Source organism: Sapajus apella, unplaced genomic scaffold (assembly GCF_009761245.1).
Source record: "Sapajus apella isolate SASKATOON/1434 unplaced genomic scaffold, GSC_monkey_1.0 scaffold55, whole genome shotgun sequence".
In the NCBI taxonomy this organism is placed as follows: domain Eukaryota; kingdom Metazoa; phylum Chordata; class Mammalia; order Primates; family Cebidae; genus Sapajus; species Sapajus apella.
In genome coordinates, this window is record NW_022436995.1 from 7,036,242 (window position 1) to 7,048,650 (window position 12,409).

Genomic DNA, 12,409 nt, shown 5'->3' on the forward strand with positions numbered 1-12,409 from the left:
GGTAGGCAAGTGTGCTGGAAAGCTTCTGTTTGTCCCCTCAGATCCTCTCCTTTCCCTTCTCCACCTGCTGTATGCCCTAAGATGCTAACCTAGATGTACTACATTAACAGGCTCCCTCAAGCCCTAGTTCCCATTATGTTCAGCTGATGGGGAAGTGCTGACAAAAGATTAGAGGGAAGATGGAGCATGAGGTTGGGGTGTTTATTCACCCTGCTTACTCCCTGTAGGGTCTCTGCAGGCTGTCTGCAACCCATAAGGTCACAGCTTCTGTCTCACAGCCTCTCCACATACACACATTTCTGTCACCAGCTTGCAAAGCCGCACTCTCCATTTGCCAGTAAGGCTTAGAGTTGGCAATGGCATCTTCTGATCCTAGCTTCCAGGTGGGCACTTATCCTTGTTTCTCTGAGCCCAGTCCACACCTTTGTAAGTAGTCCCTTTATAACTAACCTTTCTTCAAATATCTACTTTGAGTTTATCCACTATTTCCTTCTGAGACTTTGATTGATAAAGTAGGTGTGCATATGTTCCTTGCTGTAGAAAGAATTTCTATTTTCTTTATTAGCAAGATACTCCTTGAACTTTTCCATTGCCCAGAATCATCATAGGTCAGTTTCCCAGAAGCAGGTCCTAGGATGAGGATTTGCATGTGAGTTATACGAAAGATGTGTTACAGGAGAGACCTGCAAGGGAGTGTGTGGGCAGGCAAGAACAACACAGGAAAAGAAGGAGGGGAAAAAGCCAAGTGCAGGTGTTATTCAGGCAGAGTCCCAGTCTCAGCCTATTGCTAACTGGAGCTCTGGAGCATATATTACACCTCAGAGTTTTCCCAGACTTGAGTCAGGGGAGCTGGGCTTTCAATCTTCTGTACCAGTAAGTCCTTGGCTGTGGGCACCTCAGGGTCACAGTAAGTGCCCAGGCACTTCCAGTTATCTGTGCAAACAGGTGAAACTCCAGTAGTTCAAGGGCAGCTCTCTGAAGACAGTTGCAAAAGCTAATAATTAGAAAACAAACACACTGAAGCTGGGGCATGAGCACACAGAACCAGCAAAAGGTATTCAAGGGCATCTGGGCAGAGCATCATCAGTTTATACTTCACAGATATCTCCTGGAATTTGAAAGTATTTAGGGAGGGTAGATACACTGAGTATCAGTTGACTATCAATTAATTACCAATTAACAACAGAATTATTGGTAGACAGAAAAGAGTTATCTCTGATGCTAAAAGAAAACACCCTTTGAAATCAAATGGTATTTGCTTCCAATGGACTCAGTTAATATACTTTTAGTAAAAATCAAATCAGGGTCCATAGGCTTCTTAAAAGGCAAAGGCATCTTGTTTGGAATCTTAGCTACCAGATGCAAGTATGTTCCATGGTATGTGTGCATGTGGTTGGTGGTGGTGGTTGCGGAGGGGGGGCATCAACACTTGCCATTTTCCTCTGAAGCTTCTAACACTTGGAAATTTGTCATAGAAGCTTTTCTCATCTGCAGTTCAAACACTTTTCAGCAGGAATTTAGCTGAAGTTAAAATCACCATCTGGCATCTCATATTGAACCAGGTTCTTTGTGTGCCAAGAGCTTCTTCTTTTGGCAATGACATTGACTGTGATCTTTCGAAAATGTTTCTTGGGTTGGCATTCTTGACTGAACAGAACAAGCAGCCTGTCTTGGAATTTAGGAAGAGATGTGCTGAGCAAGTTTTTGCCCCAGAAATAAAAGTGCGAGGTGAAAAGTTGAAGATTTGAGGTTTTGAAACTCCAGAATTCATGTTTTATTCTTGTTGACCTAAAACCAGCTAAGGAAAATAAATTTCTGCAGAATGATTAGTAGAAGCAAAATGTTGCAGGAGAAATATTCCATTTGAATCAATAAATGCTATTTAATCACTTTCCAGGCACAAAGTGATATCCTGCCTGCTGTAGGGACACCAGGATGGCTAAGATACAGTCTTTGCTCCTAAGTGCGTCAGCATCCACTGGCTGGAGGCAGGGGATGACTGTGCCTGATTAGGTGGATACAAGGCAAACTATACTAAGAAGCATAGCTGACGTTGTCAGCATCCTCCCAGGTACTCTGGGGTTTCTTTTACCATTTCTGTGTGTTCCTCCATCTGCTCTGACGTGCTTTCATTGCCATTGGCCTGCACCTGTGACTCTTTTGGTGGCTGCCCTTGGGCTGCTGTGTACAAATGCATGCAGAGAGCAGGAAGTGCTTGGGAACTGACTCCCTAGCCAGTGGTTGCTCAGTGTGGGAGAAAGCAAGCCCAGCTCCCTGTCTTAGAGAAGGACATCCATTAATGGCCAGAGTTTCCCTATGGAATTGAGCTGGGCTACTTGCCTTGGGACTTTCACCAAATTTCTCACCCTTGCTTGGTCGCTTTCTCTTCCCTGTCTTACTTCCCTCATTCACTTGCCAGACTCTTTGGGGAGCATTTCCTTAACAAAACCCTTCCCTACAAATCCTCGGCTCATGAACTGCTTCTGGGAACCCAATAAGGGGCATAATAAGAATCTGAACAAAATGCTATGGGAGCACAGAAAAGAGGGATTAATTCTGCCTGGAGAACAAGGAAGTTTCCATAAAAGGACAGAGCATTTGAGCAAGGCATTGAAAGGTAATTTGGAATTTGCCAGACAGATGGAATTAAGAAATGTCATGATAAATCTGGGGAAAACACACCTATGAAGGAATAATCAAGGTAATGATGGCGAATGACAGGAGATGAGGTTGCTAGAGTTGGTTGGGATAAACTGAAGAAGAGTCTCCAATGCCATTAAAGAGTTTGACTTTTAAAGACGAAAAAAATTGGTAATAGTGAGCCATTGTAGGTTTTTGAGCAGGGGAGAAATACAATAAATTTCTTTTGGGAAAACAAATGAAAAATAATATAAAAGATGGGTTGGAGAATAAGAGACAAATATTGGAAGCCAGTCTGAGGGTCATTGCAATATTCTAAGAGAGGATGATGAAGGCCTGACTTAGAGTCCTTGACATGAGGATGAAAAGGAAATGACAGATCTAGAGACTGAACAATTGGACTTGGTGGCTAACTGGATATATATGGCAATAATGTGAGAAGTCAAAAGTGGCTGAGGTGTTGGGCTGATTCACAGTGGATAATGGTGCCATTGACCAAGAAAGAGGAGCCAGGAGGAGAAAATCAGGGTGAAAATCGTCATGAGTTCATTTCTGGAAAAAGAAAAAAATCCCAATAACTTAAATACATTTGAATGGAATCCAAGTAATCTGAGAATAAAGAACAAACAAATAAAAGTCAGAATATTTGGATACTCATGAAGTTCTTGTTCAATTTTAGAACAAAAGCCTGGGTGTGGTGGCTTATGGCTATAATCCTAGCACTGTGGGAGGGTGAGGCAGGAGGATTGCTTTATCCAGGAGTTTGAGACCGTCCTGAGCAACATAGCAAGACCCCATCCCTACAGAAAATAATAATAATAATAATTAGCCTGGTGTGGTGGTGCACACCTGTGGTCCCTGCTACCTGGGAGGCTGAGGTGGGAGAATTTTGTGAGTCCAGGAGGCTGAGGGTGCAGTGAGCAGAATTATGCCACTGCACTCCAGCCCAGGTGACAGAGTGAGATGGTGTCTCTTGAAAAAATAAAATAAATAAAAAACCTAGAACAAAAAGATACTTTAAAAAATTAGCTTTCTAGACAGGAATCAAAATGACAAAATTAACAGCAGAAACCTGGACATCCATTATGAATAGGAATACCTAAAATTCTGAATGCAATGCTTCAGTTTCATCATGATTGTATTCTGCTTATTGAAACTAGAGTGAGGAGTCTGTATGGTCTAAAGATTGAATCTGAAATGTTAAGTCTGTATGGCTATTTGAAGCAATCTCTGAAAGCAGAGTTCTATGACAATAGTGCTAAAAGCAAGAAGTAAAAAATAGTGCTTTTAGTGTTCACAGACTATTATCTGTGTAACATAACCAGTTTTTTTTGTAGAGGAGCTTTGGAGTAATAGTCCCATCAATAGACAGTGGTCAGTTCCTAGCTTTTAATTATTGCTGTTCTTTTGCTTATGGCTAATGGCCCTGTATTGATTTTTTTTTTTTCTTTTTGAGACAGTTGATTTTTTTGTTTTTTTTTTTGTTTGTTTGTTTTGTTTTGAGACAGTCTGTCACCCAGGCTGGAGTACAGTGGTGCAATCTCGGCTCACTGCAACCTCTGCCTCCCAGGTTCAAGTGATTCTTCTGCCTCAGCCTCCTGAGTAGCTGGGATTACAGGCATGCACCACCATGCCTGGCTAATTTTTGTATTTTTAGTAGAGACAGGGTTTAACCATGTCAGCCAGGCTGATGTCGAACTCCTGACCTCAAGTGATCTGGGACCTTGACCTCCCAAAGTGTTGAGATTATAGGCATGAGCCACCGCACCCAGCCTGCATTGGTTTTTACAAAAAATCAATATGCCCATGTGGGAATTGGCATCCCTGCATTGCCTTGACATTTTAAGCAGCATACTATTAGAAGAAAAAGCACAAGTCCAAATTGTTACAAAAATGTTTTAGTTTGAGGAAAAGTCTACTTTATACAAGACACATTGTTTCAAAAGCCAAATGAATAAGGGCAGCAGAGAGGACTTGTTACTCTGTAACAATGTTGCATTTAAATTATCTTTGAGAATCCTTTATACTTAGAGCCTCTACCACTTCCTCCTATCCTGGGCAAGAGGTAGATTTAGGAAGTAAAATTATGCATGTAAATAACGGAGGAAGAGAAGGGAGGAAAAACAGAAAGCAAGAGAAAGAGGTCATTGGTTGTGTGTGTTTGTTTGATCTCTTCCTTCCTGCTGCCCTTCTTTCTTTCATCCTTCCCTCCATCTCTCCTCTCTTCTTCCACTTCCAGGAATTACAGAATACGTACTGTGTGCCAGGGACGAGAAGCTAGGGCTACCACACTAAACGAGTAAAACATACACGATCTCTACCCTAATGGAATATAAGTCTATCATACTTGATTTTATATTCTATGTGTAAATAATATATATCACTTTTTCTTCACCCTTGTTCTTTCTCCTTCCTATTGTATATTAAAGCATATTGGGTTCACCCATTTGTTGGGCAAATGTGCTAATCATAACCCAATTAGGCTGCCTTCATTTGAAACCCAACTCTCCCATTTAATGCTTGTGTACATTTGGTCAAGGACTTAACTTGCTGACTTTTCATGTCTTCATTTACAAAACATACATAATAATAACACATGCCTCATAGGATGTTGTGAATATTAGAGTCAAATCATTTAGAACTTAGAATGGATTCTCTGACACAGTGAGTTAGTTGATTTTAGCCACTGCTGTTTTATGTTATGCACAGGAATAAAAAGATGAAACAGATTCTATTTTCAAGGAGCTTACAGTCTTGCAGGTGGCGACAGACAGGTACAGATAAAGGCAATAAAGTATGGTAAATGTGGTGGGTGACATGATGAAGAATGGAGACTATAGTGTGGGGGGTGCACAGAGAAGGGAGTGGTGAATTCTTTTGGTCAACTCTTTTGAGACGGATGTAATATCAACCCAAAGTAGTTTCTTATTTCCCTGATGCTTCGGTAAATGATCCTTCCCTATTAAATGCCTGTTTTGACTGCTTTATTTGCCCATAGTTGTTCCACTGTAAATTAATTACATAAGCACAAATGAAGGCTTTTCATTAACGAACATTGTGGTCCCTCTTTATTTACACTCTGAAAAAAAGGACCATTTCATAATTGGTGAAATAAGGTTACATTTACCTGATTCTTATGTTTAGTGCCATATTTCTTATAGAAAACAGAGTTGCTCATACAAAGGGAGTATAGGCCTTTTCTTACCCCAGAAGGTAGCCAAGGTAGTCTTATTCCTTTTGCCAATGACTAGTTAAGTCATGGACATATGATTTCACTGCAGCTAATGGGACCCAAAAGGAAGTAAGCTGGGGGTCTGAGAAGGATTTTCTCAAAAATGCAAGAGTAGTTTTGTGATGAGTCATGTGATGAATTGTGATGAATTTTGGGATGAGGCCCTGAAATGCGTGCTGGGCACAGTGCCTGAATCAGACTGTGGAAATACGAATTTATTTTATTTTTACTTTTTATTTATTTACTTTAGAGACAGGGTCTTACTCTGTTGCCCAGGCTGGAGTGCAGTGGTACTATCACAGCTCACTGCAGCCTTGAACTCCGGGGCTCCAGCCATCCTCCCACCTCGGCCTCCCAAAGTGCTGGGATTATGGGCATGAGCCACCACTCCCGGCCTAATGTTTAAATTAAAAACAAAACAATATGAGACTGATGGAGGAAACATTACTATTCTCCTCTGGATGTTTCTGGTGTACCCATGATGTCTGGCACTGCTGCAGCCGTCTTATAACCATGAAGGGAGATATGGGCAGCATCTTATGGATGGTAAAGTAGGAAGATGGAAGTAAAGTCCATTCCTGAAGGCATCTTTGAGATGCCACATTTACCACCTTGGGCCTTGATCCACCTCCAGACTCTTTGTTGTGTGAAAAAATAACCCCTCAATTATTTAAGCCACTTTTAGATGGGTTTTCTGCTTTCAGTCAAATCTTTTCTACAGCAGCCTATATTACTGTCTTCAAATGTTTGGGGCACTTGCCTGCAGGAAGATTGTACATACTCTCCCTTTTAAGCCCAGACCTGGCCATGTGACTTGTTCTGACCAATAAAACATGAGCAGTGTGATGGGGCATTTCCAGGCAAAAGCTTCAAAAGTCAACATGTGGTTTGGCATGCATGCTTCCTTTCCCCTGCCCCTGTGATCAAGGAAGCATGCCGAGGTGGATCCTCCATCAGCCTTGTTTCTCAATGACAATGCTAAGTGGGACCTTCTTGTTCCTCCCACAATGAACATGTGGAATGGACAGGAAATAAACTTGATCATTGTTGCTGCTGAAATGTGTCGCTCTTGTTATCACAGATAAATACAGTCCACATTGACCAGTAGACATCCTAAAAGCTGTAGTACTAAGAACAGTTAAGTGAAGACTAGAGCTTGAGGTGCAGGACCTTAACCTTGAGTTGCCAGGGAACTGATTGGGAGCAGTATATGTCAACAACTAAACAGATATTGGAAAGGACAGACTCATCTCTACCCACCCCATACATTTTCTGGTTAGTGAAATGAGCCTTGGAACAGTAAGTAATTTAATCCAAATAATGCTTTGAAAATGTCTTCACACTTCAATGCATTATTCAGAGTAAGTTAATCACAGCTTATTAAATGTCTCTTTAGTATCTCTGACAATCACCTCATCACTTTGCCCACCAACTTTTTTTTTTTTTTGTAATGAGCTTGCTGTGCATTACCTTAACAACCCACTCAACACACATCTACCCAGAGGCTTTTGGTAATGGCTTAGTAATCACATAGCTGAAATTCTGTTGCACAAATATAAAATGAGGGTGATGTGTCGGTGGTTGGGCCAGAATAATGATGACGAAATATGATGGTTAATACTTATATAGCACTTGTTCTATAGCAGGTTTTATTCTAAACACCTTGCATGTAGTAATTCACTTAATCCTTACATATAATGAGGCTAGCTTTATGATGATCCGATTTAAAACATATTTTAGAGATACAATCAATAGGACTTGCTGGTAGATCATTTCATTTTCCCTAAATATTATCTCTCTTGAGCTACATTTCCAAAGCTTTTCTGAAACAATTTTAGACCCAAGCCATAGGTTGATGCTACTAACAGTTCTGTTCTCTGACAGTGGCAAAGAGTTAAGTAAATGAATCCTGTAAAAGTCTTTGTAATCAGCTGGGCCCACATAACCATCGACGGAATGTTACTGGGCTGCTGGAGGCTGATGGAGTAGACCCTCCAAGGTGTAGAAGTCTTGGGCATGCAAAGAGTCATGCACAAGCATGAAATAAATTTCTCTAGGAGTCTGTAGTTCTCTCTTTTATGGATGAGGAAACAGAGGCACAGAGATATTAAATACTTTGCCCCAGGTAATGCAACTAAAATGTAGCGACACTCGGATTCCATTCCAGGCAATGTGGCTCCAGAGTTGAGTTCTAACTCTGATGATTAACTAGGAGGGGGAGAGGGTTGTTCTTGGGGCAGCAGTTCTTGGAGAAGCTGTTCTCCATGGGGCCAGAAGTTACAGTCCCATTGAGCTCCACCTGTCTTAAATCCTAGCTGAGTGTAGCCTCACAATTTGCAAAACACTTCTATGAACTGTTTTCTTCAGCCATAGGCTGATGCTACTAGTAGTTCTGTTCTCTGAGAGTGGCAAAGAGTTGAGTAAATGAATCATGCAAAAGTTGAGCTGGGCCCTGATAACCATCAACTGACTGTTACTGGGGCTGCTGGAGGCTTATGGAGTAGACTCTCCAAGGTGCAGAAGTCTTGGGCATGCAAAGAGTCATGCACAAGTATGAAATGAATTTCTCTAGGCATCTGTAGGAGGGTATGAATTGTAGGGCCTGGGAACAGTTAGCTAAGAGTTACTTCTGGGCTCCACAGACACAGCAGTGACTGAGATGCATTTGGTGTTCTGGAATAAATGGCAGGGTAAGCCATTAGGACCAAATGTGATTTAGGAAGGGTGGGCTGGGCACAGTGGCTCACGCCTGTAATCCCAGCACTCTGGGAGGCTGAGGTGAGCGGATCATGAGGTGAAGAGATAGAGACCATCCTGGCCAACATAGTGAAACCCCGTCTCTATTGAAAATACAGAAATTAGTTGGACATGGAGGCACATGCCTGTAGTCCCAGCTACTTGGGAGGCCGAGGCAGGAGAATCGCTTGAACCCAGGAGGTGGAGGTTGCAGCAAGCCAAAATCGCACCATTGTACTCCAGCCTGGCAACAGAGTACAAAAAAAAAAAAGGAAAGAAAGAGAAAAAAGTGGGGGGCATTTTTCTGAGGCACAAGATGGGTATGTGGTATACATATGGGTAGCGAGGTGAGGGCAAGAAGCTTGTATCTAAAATTGTTTCAGAAAAGCTTTGGAAATGTAGCTCAAGAGACATAATATTTAGGGAAAATGAAACGATCTACTAGCAAGTCCTGTAGGTTGTATCTCTTAAATATATTTTAAATCTGAACACATCTCACCATCCCCATAGTGGGCACTGTCTGTGCCTTACTTAGGGTCACCATAGTGTCTCCCCTAGACTCCTTCATTAATTTCTTAACTGGTCTTCCTGCTTCCATTCTTGTCCCTTCCACGATAGAAAAAGCCAAACTGCTTTTTCTCTACTTACACTCAACACAGAACACTTCTGGTCACAAAAATATTTGATTCTTTTCCCCACCAACAACCAATTCTCCAACACCAGCTAGGTGTCCTACAATTCAATTCAACTCTGCTATTGAGTTAGCACAGACGCCCACATTAATGGCACAAATCCACAAGACTGCCCCCCACTTCAGACACCAATTGCAAGTCGTAGGTTGCCAGCTTCCCCACAACTTCTGCCCAACTTGACTGCAAACCAGAGGCTCCCAAGATCACCTTCATGAGTTCAATAATTTGCAAGAGCAGCTGACAGAACCCAGGAAAACAGCTTACTTACTATTGCCTATTTATTACAAAGGACATTTTAAAGGATAAAATGAGCAGCCAGGTGGAGACTTACATAGGCGAAGTTCAGAAGCATCCTGAGTGCGGGAGCTTCTGTCCCTGTGGAGCTGAGGTGAGTTACTTTCTCAGCAAGTGGATGGGTTCACCCACCTGGAAACTTGCCCAACCTCCTAGATCAGGGATTTTTTTTTTTTTTTTTTTTTTTTTTTGAGACGGAGTTTCACTCATGTTACCCAGGCTGGAGTGCAATGGCGCGATCTCGGCTCACCGCAACCTCCGCCTCCTGGGTTCAGGCAATTCTGCTGCCTCAGCCTCCTGAGTAGCTGGGATTACAGGCACGTGCCACCATGCCCAGCTAATTTTTTGTACTTTTAGTAGAGACGGGGTTTCACCCTGTTGACCAGGATGGTCTCGATCTCTTGACCTCGTGATCCACCCGCCTCGGCCTCCCAAAGTGCTGGGATTACAGGCTTGAGCCACCGGCTAGATCAGGGATTTTTATGGAGACCATCACGAAGGCATGGTGGATGATTAACTCCATCTCCATCCCTTCTCCTTTTCCTAGAATCTGAAGGGTAGGGCTGACAGTTGCAAGCATCTAATCATGGCTTAGCCTTTCTAGTGACCAGCCCCCATGCAGGGGCCCACCAAGAGTCACTTCACTAGAACAAAAGACTGTCCTGTCACCCAGGAAATTCCAAGGGATTAGGAACTCTGTTTCAGGAAATTACAAGGGTTTTAGAAGCTCTGTGCCAGGAACTGAAAGCAGAAAATATGTGTGTGTGTGTGAACATATATTATTATTTATTCTTTTTTGTAGAGCCGAGGTATTGCTCCGTGGCTCAGGCTGGACTTCTGGGCTCAAATGATCCTCTCTCTTAGCCTCATGAATAGCTGGCACTATAAGCATGTGCCACCATGTCTGGATCAAATATACATTTTTATTACATACACTGCCTCTTCCATTTGCCTCATGGTAGACAGAGTGATCTTTCAAAAATACAGTCAGTTCCTGCAGCTTCTTCTCCTTAGAATAAACCCGCAATTCTTTGCTACATAATCTGGCCCTGCCTAATTCCTGGATCTCGTCTCTCACTAGCCCCACTCCTGCCTTTTCCCTGCACTGTAGTCCCAAGCTCCTTCCTGCCTCAGGGTCTCTGCATTCGCTGGTCCTTTGCGTGGAATACTCCCCCTGTGCACCCCCCACTAGCACCGTTGGCTCTTTGCAAGGCTAGCTCCTTCCCCTCCTCTGATCTTGATCCAAATATCACCTTTCCATTTTCCTGACCACCTTGTCCCCTTTCTCCCCCAACTCTGTCTCAGCCACCATCCATCCCATTGCCAGATTTTGTTTTCTTCATAGCACTCATCACTATCCAAATTGTCTTGTTTGTTCATTTGCTTGTCTATGAGTTTGGTTCAGTTTTCCCTATAAGACTAAATGGCTTTTGTTTGCCTGATTCATGGCTGTACCCAGCACCTAGATCAGTTCCTAAATGCATACAGGCTCCATAAATTAAGAAATAAGTAATTCGGTGGGGTGCTAGGGGAGGGATAGCATTAGGAGAAATACCTAATGCAGATGACAGGGTGATGGGTGCAGCAAACCACCATGGCATGTGAATACCTATGTAACAAACCTGCATGTTCTGCACATGTACCCTAGAACTTAAAGTAAAAAAAAAATTTTTTAAGGAAGTAAGTAATTTAGGCTGGTGGTGGTTCATTCCTGTAATTCCAGCACTTTGGGAAGCCGAGGTGCGTGGATCACCTGAGGTCAGGAGTTCGAGACTAACCTGGCCAAGATGGTGAAATGCTGCTTCTACTAAAAAAATATAAAAATTAACCAGGTGTGGTGGCATATGCTTGTAATCCCAGCTACTCAGGAGGCTACAGCACGAGAATCACTTGAACCCAGGAGATGGAGGTTGCAGTGAGCTGCAATCGCACCACTGAACTCCAGCCTGGGTGACAGAGCAACACTCTGGAAAAAAAACAAAAAGGCTGGGCTCGGTGGCTGACATCTGTAATCCCATCACTTTGGGAGGCTGAGGTGGGCGGATCACGAGGTCAGGAGATCGAGACCCTCCTTCCTGGGTAACATGGTGAAACCCCATCTCTACTAAAAATACAAAAAATTAGCTGTGTGTGGTGGCATGTGCCTGTAGTCCCAGCTGCTCAGGAGGCTGAGGCAGGGGAATCACTTGAATCTGCAAGGCAGAGGTTGCTGTGAGCCATGACTGCATTCCAGCCTGGGCAACAGAGTGAGACTCTGTCTCAAAAAAAAAAAAGTAATTTACATTTAATTTCCATCAGCAATATATTTCAACAGGTTACTTATATGTCCCAGTAGAAAAGCGATAAAGGAGAAAAAATAATTTTATTTACATTTAATTGAATATTGATGCATTCTTTGGATGGTGCCAACAGAATCGTGATATTTGAACATAATTTTGTGAGGTTAATCTATCCTTGGAAAACCTGAAATTACATATGGTTCAGAATAAATTAGTTTTTCATAGAAAATTTAAAACCCAGGAGCCACTATTGATGGGTTCCTATGTTAAAATATTATGAGAATATAAAATTTAAATATTATGAAAATGTAAAATGTAAGCTACAATATTTCTATAATAAAGAACTCATAGTAAGGGTAGAGAATACAATGTCAAAATCTAGCAATGTATGTATATAGAATTATATATATATATACACACACACACACACACACACACACACATATTTAGTATATATGCCATGGTATATATACATACATGGTATATATTGTATATATACCATGGTATACAAACATACTTGATGTATACCATGTATT

General features: G+C 42.1%; 1 non-coding gene across 1 annotated transcript; it reads left to right on the forward strand.

The window, feature by feature from the left end:
* The first annotated feature begins 6,017 nt into the window (after window positions 1-6,017).
* LOC116527748 lies at window positions 6,018-6,090 on the forward strand. The gene has a single exon (XR_004258710.1). It is a non-coding gene; the product is annotated as a small nucleolar RNA U83B (small nucleolar RNA).
* Window positions 6,091-12,409: the final 6,319 nt, after the last annotated feature.